General features: G+C 39.2%; 2 long non-coding RNA genes across 2 annotated transcripts; one reads left to right on the top strand and one right to left on the bottom strand.

Annotated features, from left to right (window-relative positions):
* Window positions 1-12,052: 12,052 nt before the first annotated feature.
* LOC127361887 (uncharacterized) lies at window positions 12,053-15,588 on the bottom strand. Its single transcript, XR_007884365.1, has 2 exons — window positions 14,643-15,588; window positions 12,053-14,350 (listed from the first exon to the last, which is right to left on the bottom strand). It is a non-coding gene; the product is annotated as an uncharacterized LOC127361887 (long non-coding RNA).
* Window positions 15,589-17,523: 1,935 nt separating this feature from the next.
* On the top strand, window positions 17,524-20,158 carry LOC127361891 (uncharacterized). The gene is made up of 3 exons (XR_007884366.1): window positions 17,524-18,885; window positions 19,215-19,348; window positions 20,098-20,158. It is a non-coding gene; the product is annotated as an uncharacterized LOC127361891 (long non-coding RNA).
* The last annotated feature ends 4,820 nt before the right edge of the window (window positions 20,159-24,978 follow it).

The following is a 24,978-nucleotide window of genomic DNA, read 5'->3' on the forward strand; positions in this document are numbered from 1 at the left end:
AGAGACTGTCATGGAATATTCCACATGCCAGTATTTCAACCCTGGAAGATCTCTAGATGCCAATGTCCTGACGATTTGCAGATGCAACTCCCTTTCTAATGAAAATGATGACAGATGAGTGACACATTTTCCATTGAACAAACAACATATCATCCATTGTACATCCACTGTTGTTTATTACTGTTAACTGAAACAAGTGGTCATGAGAACCAAGAGTGGTTTGTCTTGCTGTAATCCAAACAGTGATATGTGGAGGCAGAGGAGGCAGAAAGTATCTGCATCCCACACTGACAGAGACCATTTGTCCTTTGATCAGTTAGCTCACAGCCATACACTTAACCTGCAAAGTAACTGCTATACGTTCTCAAAGAACAGCCAGTATTTAAATAATGGTGGAGTTGAAATAATAGTCGGGGGCGTTTCCAACATGTACACAGACAATGGGGAGGGCTGCAATGACCCGTACACTAATAGCTCACAAGGTGAATTTAGCACAAAGTACAACAGCAGAATCATGTCACACTCAACAGAAATACAGTTCAAATTTGCAAATGAGTTCTAATCACTTTTATTCTGACGGATTTGAACCCTTCCTACAGATGTTTCAAATTGAAAGCCTACCAGGAACAATAAGGGATAGATTACACCCTTTCTGCCACTGGACAGCTTTTAATGTGAAACATCTGAGCAGAAAGTGTTGAGTTTGATAAAAATTGATGCACCTGTCAAAATAGATATTTTCATGTGACTCTCTTTGCACGCTTGTGCCTCTAACAAGTGTGTGTGTGTGTGTGTGTGTGTGTGTGTGTGTGTGTGTGTGTGTGTGTGTGTGTGCCCACTCTTCTACTGCTAGCTTTCTTCATTGCTCACATTTTTGGTTCAAGCCTTCAGCAACATTCCCACTCTGCAAGAACTATGTTGTTACCGTCAGAGCTGCCTGAAATCTTAACATAGCATTTGCAGTCTTCAAAATGTGCATTGTTATCATAAAATATGCTGGTGGCAGCGCAAAGCCTGCTGAGCTGAGCTAAATGATCTGGCTCACTAAAAAGAGCCTGAATTCCCATCTCTAAAAGGTAAGTAACGTTAGCAGCTAACGCTACTTCTAACTGTCCCCACATTCCATACAGAAGTCATGCACTATTCTATTCACAGGGATATGCACCTATATAGCTTTACTGAAAATTGATGTATGACTTTGATCCTGGAACTGAGGAAAACGGTACCCAGTCAAAAGCATTTTATTGAAAGCCAAAAAATGTAAATAAGTGAGAACTCATGGTACCTTTTTTGCATATCTCCTAGATTTTGAGTGGGCCGTTAAAATTATTTTGTCCATTATTTTTGCAGCAGAACTCTCCACAACTGTAACTACACAGCTCATATGCTACTTACAATAAAATAAATTGATTCTGATCAATAAATAGATAAACTATTCCTGTAATGAAGGGAGATAGCAGATACACGCACACACATGCAAACAAAGCCTGTGGGAACCTGTGCCAAGTGAAACAGGGCTTTATTGAGTTTTATTAGTTATTGAGTTGGTTTAGTCACCAACCTGCATAAGTGCTGTGCAAATCAGTTTCCTTTGAATTCATAACACCCTTGGTGACATTCCAGCAGTTTACTGTAACATCCAGCATGATGAAGTAATCAGCATTTACACCAAACCACCAAACACAACAACATTTTTATATGATTCATGTTCATGCGCCTCTCCAACCCCCACAGTATACAATGACAGATGGAAATGTCTGTTTGTATCAGCTACCTATTGTTTCTATCTTTTCTGGGCTTCATTCAGTGTGTGCGGACTGACCACTGAACCCTGCTGCAGGTGTAATGAGTGGTTGTTTATGTCATCAGCAAGAGCAGCGAGGTGACCTGCTGTAAACTAACTTCCTCTTTCCAGGGGGGTTTCAAATCAGGAGACAGAGCGGGAACTCTCAGCTGAAAGGATTTTCCACGGAAGATGAGGGAACACCCACACACACACACACACACACACACACACACACACACACACACACACACAAACACACTGGGTGTAGTCAGCATTTTTATGTTTTTTATTGCACGATACATACAATCCACTAAACCAGAGACTTTCTAAACTAAAAATAATACAACAGCTTAATCTCTCTAAAAACTCACAGCCTCACAGACTGATATATCCTGGTTACACTGCTGATTCTTAGCAGGTTAAACCTCTATCTTGACCTTTACTGGGCTAATGCCATTGTTTTCTAAATGCTCAGTTTTCCCTGTCTACACTACCTGCATTTTCAAATGTATTACCTCTAGAGACAATTTTGGTAAAGCTTTTTTTTTTCACAGAAAGAAAAGGCGAGGAAGTCACCAGCCTTTCACTCAGTCCATCCTATTTTATATTGTCCAATAGGGCGAGGTCAGTGGTTCTCTACCTCTTTGGCGTTAAGGGCACTAGATCACTACAGTGTCAGCAATTCCCGTCTGATAAGATTTAGTTATAAACCTATGAACAGAATAGTCATTCTCAATAGTAGTGGTATTCAAATATTCCTAATTTTTCTGCAGACCCCCGAGAAGGACCCCGAGGTTGAGAACCACAACATTAGATACTATCACTAATGTGGAAGTAAACCAGAAGCTAGAAAACATTTTGGGCTTCTTTCTTTTTAGGCAAGCAATATTCATTCAAGTGAATGGACGTCATTTGTGTCTATTAGTGTCTAGTTCTGATAATACTGTTCATCCATGACATGTACACCACAACAATATTTGAAATCTTTTTGCTTAGAAAATATGAATGCAGGACCTTTACTTGTAACAGAATAGTTTTACATTGTGACATAACTGCCTTTTATTACTTTCAGGGGAATCATATCACAATGATATAATGTAAATATTTATTTTCTCCAAATTAATGATTCCAAGCAAGCTGTGTTTTTCAGTATATATGATTTTTGTAATACAAGTTTTTTTTAGACTAAAGAGTGAGTTTTTTTTTTTTAGATTAAATGTATGTTGATTTTTTTGCTAGTAAAGGGTCGCTGCTCAACATTGTTTCTGCACTCAACTGATTAGATATTCTGCCTCTGTATTCCCGATTCCTTTGTCATTCAACATTGTGTCTTATGTAATGATTTCAACCACTTCAACCATTCCTATTGCTCTTCATCAATCCATCTTTGTTCAGACAAGATATAAACATATAAGCAAAGACCAGAGACCAGGGATAAAGTGTGTTGGTTCTACATGTATTTGCTTTTTTTAAAATAGACAAATGTTGCTGCATTTACATAGGGAATTTGGTAACTTACCAATATGAGCTGTTACTGTTGATGTAAAGTGATGGAACAATCAGTAACATAATCACAACTACTCCAGTGGTCATGCTTTGTGTGTGTGTGTGTGTGTGTGTGTGTGTGTGTGTGTGTGTGTGTGTGTGTGTGTGTGTGTGTGTGCGTGTTTGTGTGTGTGTATAGGTACTGCAGTTTCATTCATGTACACACAACAGCCTCAAGTGTGCAACCTTATGAACACAGATAATAACACACACCAAGACTCACATTTGCCCCTTTAATCAGTGAGATTTAATGACTCTATTATTCTGTCCTTCTCATAAAACTATTCAAATGTATCACTGTGTGTTTGGTCAGCACGCAGTGTGCCCATTAATCATGAAGTGTTTCCATCTATCATTTTATTTTCAGGAGAGTGAAGCACTTGTACAAAAGGTACCTGGGTGCAAAACTCTCAGGAAAATTACAGTCTGAAAATCTGAATGGATTTTGTTTGGCTTGTTTTCATCCAGGCTGCAGCTGGACGTGAGAATGTAAAGCATATGTTTTGTTTAGAAAATAGCCCTGTGAAGGACAAGAGGACTAATTAGAGAGACAGCAGTTGTCTGAGTGTCTCATAACAACAAGAGATTTTATGTGAGAATCCTTGTGATTATTCTCGCAGTGTTTTTCTAATATTTTGATATTGTTGGGGTATGAGCTGTGAATTTTTCTAGAACAGAACATTATGATTGGTTATCAACCTTTTTTGCCTTCTTTTCTGTAGTCAGAAGAAGTCTGCTTATCAGAATTGCAAGCAGTTGGAATGATTTCAACTTGCCAGGTTGCAAATTGAGGAAACAGGTCCTTTAGTGGAGTAAGAAACAATGCAAATATGCAAATACAAAATCATACTTTTTTTTACTATGATTTATTAGAATATTTAAATGATGAGACTGACCACTGACGAAAAGCTTTTAAAAGGCTAATTTCAAAATAGACACAAAATTATAATTTTCATCAGGATTCATGTAGCAGATGACGGTCAGTTTAAAAGTACACCTTAACTGATCAGCTCATTAAGTTAACTGATTCAGACTCTGCCGTCATCAGAAGCAGAACTGTCAGGAATGTTACACTTTGTTGGGGAGAATTTCAACAGAAATTATTTGTTATCATGTTGGTTGTTTATCACACATCCGGCATTTGTGTCTGTGACTCAGAAGCTCTCAAGCATAAAGAGCGTGGCCGCTCCCCTGTCCTCATGCATCTTTTTTCACACTCTTTGAGATGTTAGTAGTCAACATCTCAAGAGAACCTGTAATGAGAATGTATAACCCAACCCAAAGGATCCTAAAAGCCACAGCCTGTTCACCTTGCTGCCGTCAGGTACAGAGGTACAGAGGTTTCCCCTCCTTCTTCCCTCAGGCTGTGAGACTCTTCCTCAACTAATTTCATCATACAAATTTAATGAATCCATATTGCGTTCTAAAAGTAGCATAAAGTAAACTATATCTAGATTTCATTCTACAACCTTGAGTTCTAAATTACAATAAAATAACACTGAATCGTTGAATCCTTAGCTTAACCTAAATGGCTTGCAACCGATTGCATGTATTGGACAGGTGTTTCAGGTGACAGGGTATGAAATTTAGTCAAGATTATAGCACATTTTATTCCAGAGCAGCATCATTTTCAGAACGTCAGGCTGCTAACATGCTCACATTCAGTGCCTTAACATGCACTTAAGCAGTGGGATTACAAGGCAGCCTTCACCCTTATGCTGATTTCCTAAAAACACTTTTTTCATAATTGGGATAGGGCATTAGAGAAACCTTTTGCCCCCAGGTGAATTTCTCCTGGAGAATGCAGATTTACTGGCCTTGTATACACATGACTGGGTTTCTAATTGACAGATGTATGTGACGAAGACTTCAACCAGGGAAAGTAAAAGCTTAAGAACCAGTCGGTTCTCTTTCCCAGGAAGTCAAATACTGATGTTATGTCACATCCTGAAGTGTCTCATACAGGTAACATAAGATAGACTTTACTGATCCCACACTGGGGAAATTCACCTGCTACAGCAGCCCAAGATACAACACAACAGATAAATAAAAAATAGAAAGAAATTGAGTAAGTGTTGTACACAATATACAGCTACATACAGCTTTTATACAGATGTGATTGATATGGAATATTGCAGAGGTTACAGCAGGAGGTAGTTATAATTATTCAAAGAAAAAAAAAATTATAAACATACACATACACAGCAGTAATTTAGCGGAAAAATATAATCTAAATATGTATGTTAACTGTACTGTACCAGACGCTAAAGGGTACCTTGTGCTTATGTACGTAAATTAACATCGTAACGTAGCATATAATGTAAGTTAATTTATGTAACTTATATACTTACTTTAACTCAAACCATGATATTTCCCTAAACCTAACCAAGTACTTTTGTTGCCTAAACTTAACCAAACTCGTATTACTACGTGGTAGAAAGGCTTTCTGACAGTGTCAGACCAGTGTGTCGGTATTTGACAACCTGGGCATGAGAATGTGTTTGAACAGCAGAGTGGGTGTATGAAAAGAGATTAAAAAAGAGCATAGGAAAAAAGGTCCAGTGTGTAACAGGTCGCCATGTTGAGGCGCCATGTTTCTACAGTAGCTCAGAACGGACAAACCAAACACTTGCTCTAGATAGGGCAGTTTACATTTTTCACAAGGCCACCATAGTTTCTCATTTGCACTTGGAAGGGGAGGGTGACGCGAGGGAGTTGCATTCTGCAACTACACCACTAAATACCACTAAATCCTACACACTGGTTCTTTAAGTTACTTAAACGCACTGAGCGGCAATGCTAACATGCTAATGTTGAGCAAAGAAAATGTTTACCATTTTAGTATAATAACACACATCAAGCTGAATGTATAAGCATGTTAATCTTTGCTGATTAGTTGTCTTTTATAAATAACTATGTAAAATAAATAATCAAGTGTATATTTTTATAGCGAAGTAATTAGTTTTTCATTTGGTCATGAAACAAAGTATTAGACAACTGAACTGAAATGTTGACCTGATGATGGTGCTAGACGAACTTTCAGTGGATCAGAGTATTTTTACAGCTCATCCTGTGGGGAACATGAATGTCTGTACCAAGTTTCATTGCTGTCCATCCCATTGTTGTTAAGGCATTTTACTCATACCATAAATATCGGGATTATCAAAGTCACTAGGATTCATCTTCTGAAGGCCACGGGTGATTGTGAACAGTTTCATGGTAATCGTAATCGTTGAGATATTTCATTGTGGGTCAAAGTGGTGGATTGACCCACTGACTTTGCCATGCTGCTTGTGTGGCTAAAAATGTTTAATCTCCTGCATCTTTAACAGTCATGCCCTGAGGGTTAAAACTTCTTACTGGATTTTTCTTTACAGCAGTCCTTTGTGTTAACAACAAAAACCACTAACTAAACCCGGCAGTTCCATGCATGAAAGGGGCTTGTGTGTGCATGTGAATATTCTTGCTTTCAAGGAAGTATCTAGACTACTTAGAGCTTTAGGATTCCTTCAATTCTGATTGGTTTGACATCTGAAAGCATTTTCTTTGATCCTGGAAATCACCCCAGAAAATAAAACATAGCAGGCAATGACACTGACAGAGAAAGCAGTGCACTGGAGAATGAGAAGGAAAAACAAAAGGCAGTGAGAAAGAGAGTACAGATCATAGTGGTGAAAGAGAAAAATGAAAAAGAGAGGGAGCGGGGAGGGATTAAGGAAGTGAGGGGTGACTCTGGAGGGCTTTGGTTACGTAGAGAATACAAAGTGTCAAGAAAAAGGAGGATGGAGAGGTCACTCCATCCAACGAGCTGTGTTTCACTGTCACAGGGTGACAGGTGAGAGAACCCAAGAGTTAAGAAGGGGTGTAACACAGATAAAGGATAACATGTCACTGAGGGGTTGTATTCTAAAAAAACAATGTAAGGTCAGTAGCTTCGCTCAAAGAACCACTTCCTCAATAACAAGATGGAGGATGATCTTACAATTTCGTTTTTTTTAAGCTGCAAAAGTTCAAGAATAGTGTTTTTGCAAGTTTTTTGCTTTTCCATGTGTGTAAAATGCACAATTTCCTGTGCACCACAAGATATTTCCCAGGCCAAAGGCGTGATAGGTAATACACAGCACTGTGGCTACCATTAAACTCACTTAGTTACTAAGCTTAGGTGCAATTTACAGTTTACAGGGAATGCTGGAATTGCATAAACACAATGATAACATCAACCTTTTGACACCAATTGACTTAATCAGTCAGAGTTCTAACTGTGTCAACGAAGATATCATAACAATATACTGCTTACTTTTTCCAGTGAAAGCCGTAAGGATACACACCCATATAGCTATCATATGAAACTCTTGCCTAATCATCATGTGTAGGTGTTTTCTTCAGAATTAAAACAATCCAAGTGACTGGTATCTGTACATCCAGTTACAGTGAAAACATGAACTGCAAACAACTTGTTCAGCATGACCTTCCATGGTACAGATTTACCGAAATGTGAAGACATATAGGCTAACAAAAACCGGGCTCAGCTATAGCTTAAGTTCTTAGTAAGATCAGAGTGAAATGTGTTTTTATTCTTATTGTATCACAGCTAATGGACTCCATGACAACATCAAACAACATATTTATATCAACCAAAGTGCCATCAGCATAGTTCTTACATCCCTGCAACAATGACACTCTCTACATGAACAGAGATATGTTTAGTATGTTAAAGAGCTGTCTGACATACAGACAATAAACCCAAACAAATTGTGTTTTTTAATAAAACATGCCAAATGATGGCATTTCTGAGTACCTTAACTTATTATGAAATTGCTAAGACATGCAGTGACTGTGCCATATGCTTATGAATAAAATGATTAAAAAACAAGCAAAATAGCTACAACCAAGCTTTAGCTTTAAGAGCATACAAGATAAAAGGAACATACTACAAGTAATATATGACACCTTGAATGGGGATGAGGAGTATAAAAGACATAGTGAGGTGTCCTCTGACTAACTGCTCCTGTCCTCCGGGCACATGAGGTGTCGAGAGAACAAAGGTCAAGGCTATCTGTCAGGCTTGGGTGAAACTTATTCCCCCTTTCTCAAGCCGTATTCACACATGCACTGCTACCCTGAACTGTTGAATGCAAATGTCCGAATCAGTTGGATTGGACATTAAACGGCTTTCCCCTGCCAGCTCCCTAGTACAAAGTCTATGTAATGTCCAATTGAGCCCATGTGTGAATACAGCAGGTCATTGTTTACTTGCCTGTATATTTCTTTCTGCTCTTTTGTTGATATTGCCATGGGAAGATCTAGAGGGGTAGCACAGGGTGGCCACCCTAATTTTGAAAATAATGTTAAAATATGGACATTAACACACATCATTTAATGATCTATTATGGCCAGAAGTTCCTAAGTTCAATGAAAAAATGCATGTATTTTGGAAGGATTTGGAACTAAAGCTATTGATTTCTATTTGCCTCCTCTAGACATTTCTATTCAATGCTTTACTAATGTGCCACAATAATGGAATGCCACCCACTGGCCACCCCATGAATATTTCTCTAGATCTGCCACTGGACATTGCGGGTATGTGACATATATTGATATCAACACAAAATCATTAGGGATCAGTCCTCTTCCTGCATGCTCTACCAGGCACCACCCCTCGCCTAAACCAAACCGAATATTTCCAGTATATATGAGAACGCATCTGAAAACTGCTTCAGTCAGCGATTACTCTGGTAGGTGCATTTGGTTAGAAACTGCAATTACAAGGGATCATTCACACATTGCCAGACCAATATTTACATTGTAATTATGTCATTGAAATAGTTCCAAAACTGATGACTGACACTGAGTACATGACAAACGAAACGGGTGTACTGTTGAAAAAGAGAGACTAAATATGTTTTCATGTAGAATAGGACCAGGATGCACAACCTGTAAACACAGTAGGCACATCAGCCACACAAACACAAACACTGGCTTTCTCACAGTCCTGGAAACCAACCTTACCTGGTTATCCAGTCTTAGCACTAGGCCTGCAGTTACTGTATCTCTATCTATCTCATCTACACACACACACACACACACACACACACACACACACACACACACTGTTATTTCTCTTGGAAATAATCCAAAATCAGCTCATCTCATTTTACAAGCTGTGACAAACTTACAAAACAACAGCATTGAAAGGTAACAGGCTTCTGTTACTGTTATGTGTGTGTGTGTGTGTGTGTGTTGCCTGTTTGTGATAACCTGTCTGTTGGGGGGTATGTGGTTTCCAGTGGGGATGAGCTCCCGTACGGAAACCAATGAGTCCCATCTGTCCTGAGGGGCCTGAGGCGTTAAACCAGAGAAAGGTTCCAGCCAACAGTTAGCTGTTGTGCCTCTGGGAAGGATTAATGAGGTTGCACCAGCCTGAGGCACATATCACAACTGCTATATCAGATGTAAATAATGTGTACATTTTGGTCCTTTACCTTTACCTGTATTTTTGTTTATGGTGTCTCCTTTTGATAAAACAGACACACAACTCAACAGATATAAATAAAAAATGTCTTTTAGAGGCTTTTCTAATGGTTTTTATTGTTTGCCAAATATGCATGCTGTTGTAGCTTCAGCCTTTAATGCTAATTTTTAAAACAGTATTATTAGAATTGTTTTATTTGTTTTTTGTCACTTGGGGGTGGAGGGATAACTTGTACACACAACATGGACATCTTAACACTAAAAACAAGTGACTAACGTAGACACACAGTCGCATATCTGACTACTCAACAAAAATTCACTCTCCGTTTAGCTCTGGTTTCTTCTTCTCTACTTTGGAGAAAACCAGCTCTTTAGCTGCTACATGCTCACCAGCTTACTTTGTCTGCTGGGCGTGCCGCACACACAGGGTTTATAAAGTGATTTTTGGACACCTTTTACATTACACAGTTATTTGATCCAGTGATAATATAAAAATATTGGCACGGCGGCATGGCTCAGGAGGTAGAGCGGTCGTGTACTAATCAGAAGGTTCCAGTGATAGTGTGGAAGTGTGCTTGAGCAAGACACTGAAACCGCTCCTGATGAGCCGGTTGGCACCTTGCCAAAAGTCTATGAATGTGTGTGTGAAAGGGTGAATGTTGGTCTGTCTTGTAAAGAGTGGGTGAGTTTGAGTGGTTGGTGGACTACATCGGTGCTAAATGCATTTACTATATGTGCAGCTTTAAATTTCATTCATTTCATTTAGTAACTTTTCCATACATTCATTTCATTTACTATAGTCTCTGTATTATTGTTCTGCATTTCTAAACATGCTATTACAAAATGATTCAAATTTACTGTAAATTGGTGTGCATGTTTAAAAACTTTGTATTAACACAGATAATACTTTCTCATAGACCTGACCCTCTGACCCTGTCATTGATGACCAGACATGAACTTTGTTACTGGACTATTTTGAAACCTACTGAATGTTCAATGACAATGCATTTGGATCTGTGTGTCATACCACATGCTTATTTTGGAAAACTGTCAATCAAGCTCTTCCACATAACATTGGATAGATTTGTGATTAATCATATTCCAAAGCCATTCATTTTGACAGTTCTGACAACATGACATCCAGCTCAGTCTACTGTAAAGCCTATTCATCTATTTCTTCAACCTACATGGCATGTTCGTGATAGAGCCTATCCCATGCATTGAGTCACCGGTCACAAGCTAACATGCCAATGAACACGGTCACACTCACATTTATGCCTACAGGCATTGTTGAAGGAAACCTTCCCTCTTTAAACATTACAAACCAATGAGTCATACTGCTGCCCTCACACACAGCATATCTAAATCTACGATCAGCTGTTAATATGTTCCAAGACCTGGATTCACTTCCAGGTTCAAGACTTTTCTTTCTTTTATAAAGATTAAAACAGAAACAAAATAAAATTCCTCTCAGTATGGTTTGGTGTAAATACTTGATATATACTTGATATAAGTTGATTGATATAAGTGTAAAACTACTTAATTTTTTTGTATTTCAATAAGTATGTAAGAAGCAAGCTGTTAAAGAAAAAGCTAAGTGTAAATCCATCTGAGAAGCTTTCAAGACAGGACGAAATCTGGCTTGATGTGAAAAAGATGGAGACCCTTCCCAAGTACTGTGTCAGGGAGCAGTCTGTGGAAGAAGCCTCTAGAGGGTCTGTCCCCTGTCATAATGGCAGTTGGCACTGAAATTACAATTAAATTAGCCGTTGATCTCCATGACCCCTGGCACTAGTCCATAAAGGCATTTCCTCCACAAGTCTGTGCTGAGTAGTTTTAACTGACAAGTCCACAAGTTACCAAACTGCTTCAGGTGCATTACAACCTGATAAACACATAGCGTGGGAAAACAAAGATGGATGGCACATTTGTAATCTGGCTAAAAGAGACACATAAGCGTAAATGAAAGTGTATTAATGTGATCTGGATTTCATATGGATGCAACACTTGAAATAAGACTTGATAAAGACTTGATTAGACTGCTGCCTAAGGCGATGGGACATTACAAAGTCATTACAACAGGCTGCTCACCTTATGCTTGTGTCTCTGCTGTGTCTCTGCTGTATCCTTGTCCTTTCTTTCCATGAGATTTTGATAGGTGGTCTGTCGTGTCAGTCATTCAATTTCACAAAATGAGGGGCTGTCACAGATAGATGCACTCAAACAAAAGGGATAAAATAGGCCCACCTCTTTCATACAGAATTCAGTCCATACCCTATGACTGTGATTTATTTCAGCTTATTGAGACACGACTGATTTGTACAATTTCATCATGTTCAATATCTCATCTAGTAAGAAAAGTCATGGGTTATTCTTTCTTTAGAAATATTGATCTCCACCAATATTCAACTCCTGGCATTACTCATAATAAAAAGTGAGATGCGCGCGATAACGAGACGATTGTCGTTCATAGAGCAAGTATTTGTTTTATTTTCCCTTCGCTCCCAGTTCTTTTGAAGGAGGTGTATATTTCAGCAATGAATATGACAGAGTGAGGGAGGTATGGGCATTTGCCAAAATACTGTCACATTGCTGTCATAATTGCAAAAACACAGCAATGTTCAGCATGCCAAGGTGAATCACTTTTAATGGCAGAGCTTTTTTTCCTTTTGTCTATCGTCCTTTTTTGCTTAGCTTGCACCACCCAGGAGTTCGGTACAGCAAAGTGTTACTGCTGTGCATTGTACATTATGCTGTCAGGACTCAATAAGTGAGAACAGTTAATAACATTTTAATTGATTTATGTGTTCTACCTCATTTGCATTACTTGGAACTGTCACCCATCCTACAGGTTTGTACCTTTGATATCACTACCACTTGCTGTCTGTTGTGCTGTACCTTGTGTGTGTGTGTGTGTGTGTGTGTGTGTGTGTGTGTGTGTGTGTGTGTGTGTGTGTCAGCCTGCCATGGCACTGCAGACTTAACTTAATGTGTTTGTCCAATGGTTGTGCACACTGTCATCTTCCCCGTTCCATCAGTACTAATGGCTTAATTGGCTGTTGATTTTTCTCTTCATGTGGTTGCAGCAAGCGACGCTATCAGCAAACCGCAGGCGCCATTTCTGGGTCCAACCAATAGAATGAAAGAAAACAAATTGAAACAACTGCCAAACTGCTTTCTGGCTAAATGTGTGGTCTGTTAATGAAGCGGTTGTGACGTACTGGACTGGTGGCTGTTGCTGTTTGTATGTGGGTGTGTGAAATAGAGGCATAGGGTTCCTTCAGGATTTCCAGTCCCAACAGTATTATGTTAGTATATGTCATTGACACATATAGTTACAACATGGTCATGAGTCCAAACATTCTTTGGTTCCAGTTTCCTGCATGAGAGAATTTTTCTCAATTTCATATGATTTTAAATTGAATATGTTTTGACTTTTTGAAAGTTGGTTAGACAAGTTAACAAACAACAGTGGGCATTTTTCTTCATTTTCAGACATTTCATATCCAATCCAATCCGTACTTATTTGTTAAGTACTTTAAAAACAACCAAAGTTGACCAAAGTGCTGTACAGGAGAATAAATAAGACATCATAAATGTAAACAGTAATGATGATGATGAAGACCACTGTGAAGAACAAAGACAGTGATGGCGACAACACTGGAAAGCCACCGTGGCAGACAACATGGACGAAGTCCGACTGCGACGAGCTCGATGTCCGGGCTGCAGATGCTCTTTCACAGAGACGTGCCTGGGGTTACACCACCTGTTGTTTATGAGCACGGCAAGTCCCCCTCCTTTCTTCATGCCGGTCGCGGTGGTGTCCCTGTCGGCTCGAACCGCCTGGAAGCCGGGCATGGTGACGTTGGAGTCCGGTATCTGCTCGTGTAGCCACGTTTGTTTCCAGTGATGACTGCAGGGATGTAGAGTTTAAACCTCCTCTTCTTCATCCTCCGTTTAACCCCCTCTCTGCAGCCTCGCCGTCTCCTCCTCGGCTCCTCCGGTATAGAGGCTCTCTCTCCAGTCAGGATGCTCGGGTACCTCAGGGCAATCATCTGGTCGCGGGTGTAAACAATGCGACTCGCCGTCACCATGGAGACCCGTGCAAACAAAAAATGAAAAGTGCTCAAAAACGCCAAAAAAGTATTTAGGCGACGTGAACAAAGTAGTAAGAAAGTAAGAAAACAGTTAAACACAGGCTAAAAACACACTAAAACTACAACAATGATAGGCGCTGCCATGACAGGCTGCCATTCCATTCATAGATAATCATTATTTCCAATTCCGTTTTTTGTTTTAACTTAAAGTTTTGTATATGTATATAAATAATTGAATCCAATAAATTAAAGCTTTTACATTTGCTGTTCTAAACAACCTACTATGCAAAGCACTTCACACAACAAATTGGCAGAAATACATCTCACTTTTGATGCTGATGTTGATGATTTGTTTTTATGGACATCAGCATATGTGCATCCACACAGTGCAATGAGGATCTGATGAATCCATCTTTCTGTGGTAAATTGTTGGTAAGTTAACCGGTCAATTCTGGCAATAAACAATAAACAATAAACAATATTCAGAGGCAGATCTGCTCTGGATGCAGAAACTTATTGGCTGTTTTAAACCTCAATGGTTGGAGCCAAATAATAACTGTATTAGTGTATATACTATACGCACTTTCTTCTTTTTGAGTGTCCAAATTGCTTATTTTATTTCATTTTGTAGCATGCATTAATGATACATAACAGTTTAGTCATGTGTTGGCTTTATTTTCATACTGTTACTGGTGCATGTTCATTTTGTGTTATAGTGCCAAAAGACAGAGTTTACAACAAACCTTATCAAGCCATGCCTTCATCTTCAGAATTGATTAGTTATATACCATTGTTTCATCCAGGACATCACATGCAAGTATGCCAATGAACACACAGCAATACTTCATTTTAACCACAACATGCCAAGCTGTTGATTAAATAGCAAGTTTGTGTTTAACCATAGCAATTAGACTTGTCAAAGCAGATACTTTTTAGTCACTCCCCATTTCAATCAATCAAATCAACTCAAGTATAAAATATTCTGTAATGGAGCACACCAAACATTTGGCAAAGCCCTGGTCAAACAAAACCCATTCTAGTCTGACTGTGAGAATCAGAGGGAAAGTTGTGCATAGTGTATTTGCAGGTACAGGAGAGCCAGGAGGAGATTGGAAGATGGAAAGATAGCAAACCCTCTGCCTTTTTGTTGTTTGAATGCAAAACTAAGAGTTTATGTGGGCCTTTATGTTTATATAGGTGAAAATATCTTGTGATACTAAATTAGCATTATCACTATCTTTCCAAGAAAGGTCTGTAGAAAGATGGCAACGTGTTGCATGCTACATAACCAAATTGTGTAAGCACAAGTTGTGGCAAGCTGACTCCAAAGTATTTTCTGCTTCGTCTGAACCAGAAGAAGTATCGACTTAACAACATGAAGGTTGGAGACAAAGAGCAGAAAGAAACTGAAACAAAATAAATGAAAGTCAGACTTTGGGAACCATGTGACCAAGTAATGCAGGGAACATTTTTACAAGTGCAAAGTAGACTCAAACTCAGGTTTGAGTTTGACTAATCTGTGGTGGACAGTCTGGACAGAGGAGAGGGCTACGTGAGATAACGCCTTCACTCTAACGGAAATGCAAGAGGCCAGAGTCTGATAAGAGCTTAAAGAACTGTCCAGCCTGCATGTACTATATGGATGAGGCGATAACACAGACTAACACACAAGAATTCTTAAAAAAAAACATGACAGAGCTTCATGTGCTGATGAACAGAAACCTTCTAACCTATAGGATCTGCATGAATCATTGAGTCCCAGTCTTGTGTGGATAATTATTTGCTCTATTTTACTATTGAATATTTATGCAATATTTACAGATATAGGGTTGTAACCAGTGAAAGATAAAACTATTAAGTGAGCATAGAAATACTGGTCTCCACATAGACTAAACCTACTACTACAACCAAAACAACAAAAATTAAATAAAATAAAATAATGAAGAAGAGAAAGTAAATGAATTAAAGTTTTGCACAGATCTGTCATGTTTGGAAATAATGGCATGTCAGCCATCATTCAACAAGTCTCTTTCCCAACTGGTAAAGTAAAAACATTTCTACTGTGGGACTTTACACTTAATTACTTCCCATTTACTTAGAACTCCATCCATAGCATAGTTTGAACTCACACACACACACATATGAACACTGACTTTAACCACCGAATGACCCAGAATCTGGGTATAATACTATATATAATAAATCATTCGATGTCAAAAATATGCCAGTCCATGGCAAGCAATGAAACTGTAAGAAAAGAGGTAAAAATCTGTCTGTAAATGTGTGTGTGTGTGTGTGTGTGTGTGTGTGTGTGTGTGTGTGTGTGTGTGTGTGTGTGTGTGTGTGTGTGTGTGTGTGTGTGTGTGTGTGTGTGTGTGTGTATTCCTGTGAGGATGTCAGAGTGTGTGCAGCCATGTGATAGCATATATATATCAGGTTTGTTTTGGGTGCTCTGCTTGTTGAAACAGACTATTAAAGGTTGGAGACAGACTTAGTCAAACAACAGTTATCTGAAGTGGACCCCATTAGCCCTCTAAATGTGACAGGAGAACAGGGTGAGTATTTAACAAAGTCAGCGAGCACATATGATGACAAATTAGGGGTGAGAAAACTTGTCAACCTGATTTGAAAAGCCAAAAGATGAATGTTAGTCAGCTAAGCCCCCGGCTAAACATCCAAAGACCACCTCAGGGTTTTCAGAGGGGTTTACACAGCAGAGGGGAATTAACCTGTCTGTGTTAAACTCTGTGGGAAATAACATCATTAGCTACATATAATGACAAATTAAGACTAAAATGTTAGCTTTCCTGAGAAAGACAAACTGATAAATGGACTCAGATACTCAGAGATGAGTCCACAAAGTAAATCTCCCTTTCATCGTCAGTGGTGCAGCTACATGGTTTTCTCTTGATGACAGTGCAGATAAAAGTCTTAGTTGTCTACTTCCTTAAGAGAGAGCAGGGCATGCCTAGAAGGAAAAATGTTTTTACCTTTTAGCAGTATTGTTAAGTGCATAAGTGCATCAATGATTCATTTAACAAATAATGCTGTGTTGTGAACAACCATAAACACATTTACCTTACATATATTGGGACAATACATCAAACAAACTCAGCTCATTAGAAGCAAACTGAGGCCTTCAGCCAGCAGCTGGTCCTCTTCTGTCAATGGCCACCAGCTCCCTTTGCACCTCATATACAGTAGAGTAGTAGAGTATCTACTACTGAGGTAGGTACAGGCAGATTGCCAAATAAAGTAAAACCCGAACAAATGAGTGGAGACATGCAGTTTCCCACTTGCTACCACCATAATGAGTGAGGGAAGAATGGTGTTCTCTCTAGTAGATGCTTTGAATATTTGTGGAGACTTAAAACAATTTACTTTGTTTTAAGTTTTTCCCTTTCATTTGTCAGCCATCTATATCATACATACAGAATATTATGATAACAAATTCATGTGACCACCATTGACCATAGGTGTTGTCCAAAAACTGATCTTTGGGATGAAAAGAGTAATGATAATCACTTGTTAGTTTGGAATATGCTGCAATAGTGAAAGTTAGTTTTGGTAACATTTGTGCACATTTAAACTGGTGTGTCCCTAAATGCGTGTTTCTGATGCGTAGATATCCTGGGTTTAAGTGTGTGCAATGTGTGTGTGTGTGTGTGTGTGTGTGATTGCATGTCTAGCTGGATCACTGCTTGTGAGAAGCTAACACTGGCTCTTTTTCTCTTTGAGGGAGGCCCTGCGGCTGTTCAGGGCCTAAATCTCATAATGGCTTCAATAACAGCCCCATATCTTCGTGACAGCTATTTCAAAGGCCTGGCGGGTTTAATGTACTGTACACCACAATTCACACTGACAGCACAACACAGACAATAGAAAATAGATTATAAACACCTTACCTCAGCAAAAAAAAAAAGGCAGGATGGAAATGGGATCGTAAACTGATTGGCAGTTTGGCACGATATGCCATAAAAAGTGTTTTCATAAGGACAGGCTCTACAGCACAGCTCACTGCTGTAGTTAAAGCTGGCATAACTTGTTAATAGCTTGTTTACAGTATGATATGACAGCCCAATGAAAGTGAATTTTTTAAGATCAAGGGGGAAATACTAAGGTGTGGATTTCACTGAAGGATCACATTAACAGCGTTAAACTAGTACTCCAGCACAACTTCACTATGTTACTGAGATACTGCTCTTTAATGGTGTCTTATAAAGCAGCAGAAAAAACACTTATGTCATGGAATGACAGCCAGATTCAAGGGGAACTGCACCAATTTTACACTTAAAAAAAGGTTTGCAGGTCTTGGGCATTGCAACTACATATGTGAAAAAAGTCATATTAAGCCTTTAGTGGCTCCAGTGTGAGCTGCGTGAAATCTGATGAATAGACCTTTTTCACAGAAGCCATTTTGACAGAAAATAGTGGGGTAAACACATGTGTACTTACGGTTCAGTTCCATTCAGGTCAAACAGAGTCAGGGTGCTCTGCTACACTAAATGGAATGGAACCTTAATTAGTATCATTGGTAACACCTGTGTTTACCCTATTATTATTATTATTAACTCAAGTGATGTCACTTTAGTCAGAGTCAGACTATGAAAATGCTGCTTGAGGCTAGCGTCTCAAGGCCACATCAGCTACTACTAGAATAATAAACCCGAATCTCTGACCAAACTGTTGACAGTTGAGTTTCATTGTGGGTAATTTAGGTGCCAAGTTTTGACAAGGAAGAAGAATTTGTGGAATAAGGAATCTCTGCTTCTGCTGCATCGGTTTTGATCTTTTTGAACTTTCCATGCAGTGCTAAATCTGTGGAGAACTATTTTCACTTTATCCTGTAGACTGTGATTCTTTCCAGAGCAGTACACCCACTGCCAGGGAGGGGTTAAAGGCTAAATCATCCAGTTGAAGTATTGTAACTTGATGGGCAGCAGCTCCACTCCACAAGATGACAATGATACATCTGGTTGGTTTTAGGTAGGTAAAATCCACCTGCCCAGAAGTGGTTATACGACCTATAACTCTACATATATGCACTAATACACCTCTGCTGCTCACCTCTCAATATAAAAGGAAGAATAGTGGCAATGCAAACTAATACTTAAAATACTGAATAAATCAATGCCCAATAGCAAAACGGCATCACTTCAACATTGTAACTTTCATTGGCTTGGTAACTAACTTGAAGAGAAATCCTTTTAAGTTTCCACCAGTTTAATAATGGTGTTTTGTGTCTCATTATTATTATAATCTCATTCGAAATTTACATTTTTCTAACTTCTAACACAACATTTCATCATTGACAGGTTTGTACACCTCAACTGATGCTGCCAAATGCCTTCAAAATGTCTTCATTGGACAACCACAACAAAAATAATTAACTGGGAGGTTACTTCAGGAATCAGCATTCAGGAATCCAAAGAGTAGCATGTGTCAACAGGTAAAAGATCGAAAATGAGTCACCCGACCAAAGGTTTTACATTATGTGATTTTTAATCTCTATCAACCACACAAATCTGAAATGTGAGCGTGCAGCTTTGTGTCTTGCCAGTGCCTACGTTCATGAGATCAAATGAAGCAGACATAATGTCAGTTTCTATGTTGGATGTTAGGACATTCACACGCTTTTATTGCCATTTCCTCACAGACCGTAGAGAAGGAATCTGGATTCTCTGCCAGAATTTGGTTTGAAATCACCCAATGTGATCTGATGCCAGCTGACGTCTATGGCAATAACCAAACCTGTGTATAATGTCTTTCAGTACTTGCTTTTGGCCAAGTCTAAACCTGTTCACACACCTAAAGGCACAGAGGAATGTCATTTAGTCAACCAGCCAACCTGTAGGACACCATGAACCACAAATATGCCTGTATTGTTTAGATTTTATTACTGACACTTCCACTCAAAAAACATTCACCTCAAAATGAAATGCAGATTTTAAAAATTCTATCTAAAGTGTCTGAATTCAGACATTTCCTTCTCTCCAATCTCCCAAACACACTCCTCACCCCTCCTCCTCTAATGAAGAGGCTCCCGGCCTGTTCCCAGTCACTCATCCAGCTCTGCTCTCCTTTGTCTCTGCTGGGGGGGAGACGGGGAGTTGAAGGGTGTAATTGGCCGAGCCGGCTCAGGTGAAAGCAGACCTCTTGTCTGGGGACACAAAACCGTCTCTCTGTGTGTGTCTGCAGCGCTGCAAGGTCAAAAGGACATGCCGTCTTTGGACACACACAGCCCTCTTCACTCATCCTCCAGCCCCCAACAATCACTGCAGCTACCTGGGAAAGGTAATTATTTGCTCTCCTGTCTGTCTTCTAGCTTTCAGGGCACTCATCTGCCAGGTCTGAGAAGAAACAGAGACAGCCCTCTCAGTTCCATGTTGGATACAGTTTTCTGAAAGTTTCTGAGAGGCTTTACATTTTTGGGGGGCTTTGTGAAAAAGCTTGCATGAGTAAAAGGTCTGCGTTAATGTGTCCTGCACAGCTTTGCATCCTGCATGCATTCCAAATGCTGTCTCCATCAACACACATGTTGCTCAGCAGGATGCACATGCCCACACATTGTAAGTCGCTCACCATCAACAGAACATGATGTACAATGTACTGCCAGCTAACAGAGGTGCAGTTTGGCCTGTACAAACATGATCTGCAGGCAGAGCTGCTCAGAGGGCAGAAATAATCCCAGAACCACAGCTGTTTTTAAACTGATGTGAATGACAAAGAAGAGTTTTGCCAGTTAATCAAAATATGTCACGCAAGCATGTTTAGTTTTCAATGACTGAAGACTGTGTCAGTTACCACTCACACTGGTAGCTATTTATCAGGCTATAGGAATGATCCAGACTGAAATATTTCAACAACTATTGGATGGATTGTCATGAAATTTGTAAAACATTCATGGTGCCCAGAGGATGAAGCCTATCAACTTAAGTAATCCTCAGATTTTTCCTGCAGCACCAACAGCAGACCAACGTTTTCATTTGTTCTATGAAATATCTCATGGATTGGCAGAAAATGTATGGTTTCCAGGGAATTAAGCCTAATGACCTTGGTGATCCCAGACTTTTCTGCTAGTGCCACCATGAAGTTGACATTTTGGAGCTTTTTGGAATGAAATGCTTTGACTTTTGGCTCTGACATGAAATTTTAAATGAAACACATTAATATTCCTGTGAGGATTAAATTGAATCATTTTGGTAATCCTGTGATCTTTTTGTCTTGCACCACTGTGTGGTGCCTTGTGTTTAGGCCTATCAAATGTAACTTATTAACACCAAACTAAGATGGTAAACCTGGTAAATAGGCTATTATGTGCTAAACTTTAGCATGCTATTTGCAGGGCAAGACCATTTATTGTTGTGCTTTGAAGGATAATCAGCAGGACATGTGCATATTTGGCCCATCTTCTCTCATTATTACTTTAAGTCTACTCTTTAGTGTTCTTGTCACAACAGGACTTTGCGAGAGGGTGAGAGGCCCTTTTCACAGAGCTGCTGTCACATTAGGTTGGCAGAAAATATGTTGTTGTATGGCTCTGCCCACTCACGCATTACCAGTAAATCTCTGTGGTAACAATTTATTTTATATTTAATACTAAACAATCAGGTGAGAAGAGGAGGTTCAGCAGCAAAAAACATTTTCCCTTCAAAATCACAATGTAATCTGAACCCTAAATTGCAGCCGGATATATCTGACACTTACTAGCCTATCTGATACATACATACTGTTGTCCTCATTACCTGAAACTACGTAGGTAACACACAGTAGTAACTTGATAGAAAGCTTACTGTCAGCAGAGGATTATCTAAATGATTATGACCTGTGCACTGACCATGAAGCCTGTATTTACCGTTGATGCAAAGGAAGAGCAGGTGAACCGTGATGCTATGCAAATGTTATTCAACCGTCTAATTTGTACAAAATTATTAAGAGCAGTGTGGGCTAACTTCCACACACAGCATAAAAGCACAAAGGCAAGCAACCACCAAAAGGTGTTTTTTGTTTGAAACTTTCGTTTACTACTCATGTTCTCGCTCTCTGGTTTCAGTGAAAGGGTTGCTGTAATTTAACTTAGTCATCATAGTCATAGTCACAGTCCAGTTAAGACACCTGGAAATAAAAAAAAAAAGCATATCAACAAACAGAGTTGTTGACCTGACACGCTCAGTCAGGTGTAGACTGAAGAAACTCTGTTTGTCACCCTGAATAGAACCAGACTCAAGATTTCAATATAACACTCACTGTAACACTGCTGATGAAAGTCTCCAAAGGAAAGCCAATGCAAGAACACAGAATATAGCTACTTAGATTAATAAAGAGAAGATGGGGTGAATATGCAGATATATAGCTGATTATGGTTCAACTTTAGTGTTACTGGCAAAAGGCGTTTGTATAATTCAAGTGTAAAGTCACGCTAGTGGCTCTGTGTGAATGTATTAGCAAAGTTCTGAGTTAAATGCTAACATTAGCATGCTAACATGCTCACAGGGACAAAGCTAACATGCTGACGTTTAGCAACTAATATGCACCAGGTTTGCCATCTTAGTGTTAGTTTGCTAAAATGTGCTCATTTTCACCAAACACACAAAGGGGCTGATGGGAATGTCATTAGTTTTCGCAATTTATCCTGAGGGGAACAGGAATGTCTGTACCAAAATTTCATCCAGCAATCCACCCTGTAGCTGGGAAAAGGCTCAAATCTCAGCCTCATGGTAGCATTAACAGAAAAGTCAGAGGATCACCAAAGTCATTAGGATTCATCCCCTGGGGACCATGGATATCTGTACCAAAATGGCAATGCAATTCATCCTATAAGTGTTGAGATATTTCAATCTGGACCAAAATGGTGCACTGACCCACTGACAGACAGGCCGATATTGCCATAGAGCCACACAGGTAGTGATTTATAAATAATTACTTGCTCAAAACAACAGAAAAGCAGCAATAACCCACCTGAATATTTCAGTGGCAGAACTCTTTCCACAGAGATTTATGGTCTGTATGGGTGGCCCCGCTGAAAATTGAACTTGTAAGCATGCCATGAGACACCATATTGACACAGAATACAAAGTGTGTTATACACAATACATCACCCCTTGGCCTCTCAGTCACCCACAGTGTGCACCAGCTTTCTTTAGCTTCTCCATGGCCCGTGACAGAAGGCAAAGAAATGGGGTATTTCAGAAAGCGCTATGTCATTTGACATCCATCAAAGATATTTGAATTTCTCCTGATTGCTACGGTTACGACTTTCTTAAAGTATAAGGTTGGATCATTGTCATTGAAAGCATGGGCCTTGCATTGAAATGGTTCATAGACTGGGTTTCTATCACGTCCCCACACAACAAGTGGTGCAACACCAAGACAGGCATACGCCATTTGATACACACACATGCGGAAATGAACACCATTATGTGTTGAATAATAACCAGAAATGTCAAGCATCATATGTTATGCTTATGCCTGTTACAAAAGCTCCACAATGGGTGTGATTTTGTCCTTTTGTCACGCATCTATCTAGAGTATCCTGGCTTGTTAGAAAAGTTACACAGCTCAGCCACTGAAAGATGAGCTAAGTGGAGCAGCCAAGATGGATGAAGAGCTATCGCTTATGGCCCAAGAGCACAAGGATTGCTCCTAAACAGATCATATAGACATTATGCAGCAACAGCAACTCTATACCTGTTTTAGCACACAATGTTTCTCCACATTACCTCTTTAATGACACACCTATTGTCAGCTATTTTCTTTAAACAGCAACCCACTTGTAATAATATAAGCAGGCTATTTATGGCACAAAGTTAGGCGTCAGGTCCCAGAGTTTATGACTAGGCTACTTGTGTTTCCTGGAATATTGTATAACAGAATAGATTATATATATATTATTAGTAGAGAAGTTATTGACCAGTTGACACAATAATCTCTAGTAAAATTAATTTTAAGCCAACATGAACCAGAAATCCTTAAAATGGTTGAAAATTGAAATTTTAACATCCACGATTGTGAAACTTCATCTGCTGAGGAAGATTATGTGATACATTTGAAAAGCTGCAGAACAGATAGAATAGAATAGATTAACAGCAGTGTTTCCAAAGATGTTTCATGGTTTTTGTCATATCAGCCTTCTCAACTTACTTTATATAGTGCTCGTCTGCAAGAAAGCGTATAAGGATATTTCCCCAAATATTCCTTCCATAATTCAACTTCAACATCAACATACAGTATTTTTTCAGACACATAATCCATAGACCTCTCTGTCACCAGATTTTACATGTGTTATTTCTTTGGTAGATAGTAGTTCTAATGAAAGCTGCTCATAGCAACACTTTAAATATAGCATAATTGCAGAAAGCATCTATTTATAAATTCACTTTTTTTTGTAAATAAAAGTACATGTCATCATGTCCTAGGTCCAAAGGGTTAATTGCAAATAGGATTCAACGGGAAAGCATTTCACAGTTTCTGGAAAGTTGTTCCTGAAATACCTGGTAACAACTGGTTCCAGTAGGAATATGAATAAACGGTTTCACTCGCCTTCTTTGCACTGTCTGTAACCTCCTGATATCTTAATTGCTGTCTTTTCATACTGTTAGCTGTATGTCAGAGCTAACAAGCTATCTGCATCAGTAATGAAGTCACAGTGTGCCCACATTAAGCCTGTTAAATTTATTTTACTTATTTTCCTCTCCGTTTCAGCCCTCTGTCCAGACACACATTTTTCTCCCCACTCACAGTCCAGAGTGTGTACATTTTAAGTTGCAGAGGAGGGCAGCAAACGGAGTCGTAACAGGCAGTTTAAGCTATTGTGTGTAGACAAGGGCTGTGCGGCAACAAATCAAGAAGACAAATTTCTTTTGTCTCTAATTGTTTCTGTATAGCCAATCATACAGCAGAACTGTCGCCATTAACCTGTTTTTATGATTTGGTCTTTCCTACTCCTCACCAGATGTTGCACAGTTTTGTTGTTTTCCAGCTGAAAAGAGGGCGAAGGAGGAGAGATTTGAAGATGTTTCATGTTCATGTTTTTCTGGGGTTTCACTGTAGATAACGACTAGAAAACACAGATGTGCACAC

This window comes from Dicentrarchus labrax, unplaced genomic scaffold (assembly GCF_905237075.1).
Source record: "Dicentrarchus labrax unplaced genomic scaffold, dlabrax2021, whole genome shotgun sequence".
NCBI classification, from domain to species: Eukaryota; Metazoa; Chordata; class Actinopteri; family Moronidae; genus Dicentrarchus; species Dicentrarchus labrax.